The following is a 4,973-nucleotide window of genomic DNA, read 5'->3' on the forward strand; positions in this document are numbered from 1 at the left end:
TAGTCAGTTTGTCCAGGTGGTTGTCTGCCTGTCTGCCTGTTTTCTGTGCAACACTTCATCCCAGCTAGCACTTACTATCTGACCCAGATCTATCCTGGACAGGGCGAACAAAGAAGCTCCAACACTTTCTTGCTGGTGGCAGCAGGGATAGCAGCAGCAGACTTAAAGAGACAGACAAACAACAAAACCAGTAAACACAGAACACAAAAAGTTCAAAGGTCAGAGTCAGCAAAAATGAAACCAGTCACCATAGAACACAGATCAAAACCAAAACATGCAGTGGCCCCTTTCATTCAACTAGGCTTGACCAATTTTCCTCTGTGTTCCCAGCATCCAAGAAACAAGTTGGCAAATTGACTTTTCTCTAGTGCCCAGGGCAGGAGACAAACAAAACTATACCATGTGTCATAGAAGGAAACACCCTCTAAGACTTACTGATGAAGGAGTCCTCAGACAGTTGCTTCCTGGTTTCTTTTTAGTGTGGCAGTTCACTCCAACAATCTGTCAAATTGAAAGCATGCTTTGGAACATAACATCTTCAAGGTGCACACCTTCTGAGGCAGCATTCTGGTCCTGGAGTCCTGGAGCGAAGGCCCAGCTTCAGAATTTGGGTTGGGGTCTTGATCTCGCTGGGGCCTCCAATTGTTAATCCAAACGAGAGTAAATTATGCAAACTTTTACTTTTTGTCAGACAGGGCTATTTCCTTAAAGCAGAGTTTGATAAAATAACATCAAATATACGAGACAGTGGGGTTTATATAGCACAAAAAACTGCAAGACTGGGTTGGGGGGCTTTCAAGGGTGGGGGATTTCCAGAGGAATTTTGGTTATGTAGGAACTTGGTTGAACAATCTCAAAATTATTTGACAGAACATTTTATCCTCAAGGTAGAGGTTAGGGTTTGGGTGTGGAACATGTCAAATTCCAGAAAATGGGTCAAGACCTGGTCAACTCCAAGTTTTACAGAAAACAGGAATGAACATGTTTTGACCTTCTAACAAGATGACTTTTACTCTTAAGATGGAATCGAGCTGGTTCATCAAGGACTCCAGTCTTGTCTCCTTGTCCACTACATTCAGAGATCTGCATGGCTTTAAAGACAATGCACTCATGGGATGCTTCTGCTTTGGGCCATAGTCGAATGGGACATAGGATTACTTCTTAGAGATAACTATTCTGTGCCCCTTTCAGTAAGGAGAATGGAGGAAAGACAAGGGTGAATCAAAGTTCACTTGGATTCATGTGACTTGGAGGCATGAGACAGAGTATGTTCACTCTTTCTTACTGTAGAGTAGCTAGAGCTGGTGTTTTCGGCAACTGTCTTCGTTAGGGTTTCTGTTTCTGTGAAGAGACACCATGACCACGGCAACTGTTATAAAGGGAAACATTTAATTGGGGGCAGCTTACAGTTCAGAGGTTTAGTCCAGTATTGTTGTGGTGGGAAGCATGGTGATACACAGGCAGACATGGTGCTGGAGAGGGAGCTGAGAGTTCTACATCTGGACTGGCAGGCAGCACGAATAGACTGCCCCACTGGGTGTGACTGAGTATCCGAGACCTCAAAGCCCATCCACAGTGATACACTTCCTCCCACAAAGTTGCACTACTCCATCAAGGCCACACCTCCAAATAGTGCCACTCCCTAAAGGGCCTGCAAGTGTGTGTGTGTGTGGGGGATTTATTCAAGCCACCACAGCAGCCTCAGCAGGTCAATGAGAGTTTACCGAGTGGCAGTTGTGTTCCAGAGACAAACTTCTTATGGATACACACATCAGCCAGTTTCCATCCAGAAGATGATAGAGAGTGAAGCTAAGCACCATCACACAAATATACACAATCTGCCACTAATGGATAATTGTTCCAAGGAAACAAACAATCATTTAGATATAGCACTGGTGGTATCATGGCAAGCCACAGCTGCTTTTCATTTAAACATTGTCTTGGCAGTGTTTAGAGACAGTTTTTATTCTGAACTAGTGAATGAGAGTCAAATAAAATGAACAGATGAATAAATGAATGGTGATTGATAAGAATTTCCAGGGATTGCCGGGCGGTGGTGGCGCACGCCTTTAATTCCCAGCACTCGGGAGGCAGAGCCAGGCGGATCTCTGTGAGTTCGAGGCCAGCCTGGGCTACCAAGTGAGTCCCAGGAAAGGCGCAAAGCTACACAGAGAAACCCTGTCTCAAAAAACCAAAAAAAAAAAAAAAAAAAAAAAAGAATTTCCTGGGATTAAGTAGTTTTCATGAAGAGTTAATGAAATAGCCTAGAATGAGTTTGTTGGGGTTGGTAATGGGGGGCTGTGGTGGTTTGAATGAGAACGGCCTCCATAGTCTCATAGATTTGAATGCTTAGTCACCAGGGAGTGGCACTATTTGAAAGGATTAGAAGGTGTGGCCTTGTTGGAGGAAGTATGTCACTGGGGGGGCGGGGCGGGTTGGCTTTGGGATTTCAAAGCCCATGCCAAGCCTAGAGTTTCTCTCTTCCTGTCATCTGCCAACTTGAATATAAAAATTTAAGCTACTTCTCCCTTCCTGCTACTTGTGTTTCCAGATGTAGAACTCTCAGCTACTCCTCCAGCAGTGTGTCAGCCTGCCACCGTGCTCCCCTTCATGACAATGGACTGACCTCTGAAACTGTAAGCAAGCCCCCACTGAATGCTTTCTTTTATAAGTGTTGCCATGATTGTGGTGTCTCTTCACAGAAGTTGAACACTGGCTAAGGCAGGGACTGAAGTGGAATTCAGGGAAAGTAGGTGTCTAGGGATCTTGGATTCAGGAGGGTTTGGGGAGTGTAGAGTGAGGGATATGTGTTAGGAAGTCATCCAAAAAGCTGCATAGTGGACTGAGGCTCCAGACAGGGAACAGAGCAGTAGAAGACATCGGTCACTAGCTGGCAGCTACCTTGTCCTCTCAGGTCTTTGAAATCAGATTACAGATGTTCACCAGGGCTGACTGATTGGAGTTCTAATTCAGGAACATCTCCAAGACCATTAGCTTGGCTCTGCTATTTCAATCTTACTGAACTTCTCTGCCCTTAAATCCTCAAAAACTTTTCCACAGAATGAGAGACAAGAGTATGTGTTTGTTGTAGGAAAATGTTAGATTAAGCATTACCATCATTTTCTGGGAGGAATGGTTCTTGTGTAACTAATCAGGAACAGAACAGGAACGTGTTAGTCAAGCAGGACTTTGTAGTTTAATTCGGCAAGGGGGAGAGCAAATAAAAGTCACCCTTACTGTAAAGCATGCACATACACGTTTGTGTCCTGTCTGACTAATATCTGTTGTGTTTTATTTTATAAAGACACATCAATATTCACAAAATCTTCCCTAACTCTAAAATATTCTTCAGTTTCTTCCACTAGATTAGTTTAGTAGTTCAGAGCACTTGCTGCCCCTCTGGAGGACTGGAGTTGGATTCCCAGAACCTATGTCAGGTGACTTACAACCACTTGTAACTCCAGCTCCAGGAGATCTGCCACTCACTTCTGGTTTCTGCAGACACAAACACACACCATACTATTTTGTGACAAAATTCTTCCTGGGGAGATACAGCAAACAGTCTACTCACCCCAGATGGAGAGCCCACAGCAGATCAAAGTACAGATACCACCAAAGTGGTGAGCCAATGAGTTTTACTGGGGTTACTTACAGGAGTGTGGGTGAGGGGTTACTTACAGGAGTGTGGGTGAGGGGTTACTTACAGGAGTATGGGTGAGGGGTTACTTAAAGGAGCAGAAATGACTCAAAGACAGTTGTATCACCAAGGTCCACCCCTGCATGGGTGACAGCTCACAAAGGCTGGGAGCTGCAGTCCACCGCACACCTGCAAGCAGCTCAGTGGCTGGAGAAAGCCCTTTTCAAGTGACTCAGTCGGTCTAAACCTCTTCCAGGCTGCTCAGCTGGTTTCTGCTTCTTCCAGGCAACTGGTCTGCTCTCAAGAGTCTTCCTTGTAGTTTAGCTCTCTCAGGACTGAGAGGGACTCTCAGCTTTTATTGTTTACTCTGGGAGGGAGGGGCCTAGTGAATCTGGTCAGTTTCAGGGACTTCCTTTTTTGAGTTGTTTACCTTCCCACTTAAAGAGTTTCCCTGCAGGATGGAATGTTCTAATATCAGAGGAAACTGTTACACAACACACATACTGAGACACATAAATTTAAAAAAATAAATCTTAAAAAATAGTAACAAAAGAAGATAAACATTTTAACATCACAGGAATTTACTTATACATCAAAGTGGATGCTGAAAATACTTAGATTTTCATCTTAACATCAAATTGATTTATACTACACAAAGAGAAGTTTGTGTGGTGTGTAATATCTGGTCTTCTCTGTGTTTGTTATAGACAAACATTTAAAAGGGCCCACAACAGACTAAGGAATACTAACTGGACTTGAGTAAGAAAGATTTTTAATCTATGCTAGTTTTCTCTGTATTACAGCCACTTATATTCTGAAAAGACAGGCTTTAATTATGCACACTCTTTTTTACATCCTCAGAAACACTACTCACCTTCTTTTAGACAGGGTCTCCCACTGGACTGGAGCTCACCAGGTAGATTAGGCCAGTGAACCCTAGGGATCCTGTCTCTGCCTCCCCAGTGCGGGGAGTGCGCGTGCACACCGCCAAGCCTGGGTTTTTACGTGTGTTTGGGGAATCAAGAGCGGCAAGCACTTTACCAGCTGGCCACTCCCGTTCCGTCTTCTTCGTTTGTTTTTGTTTTTTGTTTTTCAAGTCAGGGTTTCTCTGTGTGGCTTTGCGCCTTTCCTGGAACTCACTTTGTAGTCGAGGCTGGCCTCTAACTCACAAAGATCCACCTGTCTCTGCCTCCCAGTGCTGGGATTAAAGGCGTGCGCCACCACCGCCCAGCTAGGAATAACCTCTTTATTGATAGGTTTTATAATTCACATATTGTAAATTTCACCCTTTAGCATATTCTCAAATTCTCCAACAATCACCATTATTTTATTTTAA

The sequence above is a fragment of the Peromyscus eremicus genome, unplaced genomic scaffold, assembly GCF_949786415.1.
Source record: "Peromyscus eremicus unplaced genomic scaffold, PerEre_H2_v1 PerEre#2#unplaced_722, whole genome shotgun sequence".
NCBI classification, from domain to species: domain Eukaryota; kingdom Metazoa; phylum Chordata; class Mammalia; order Rodentia; family Cricetidae; genus Peromyscus; species Peromyscus eremicus.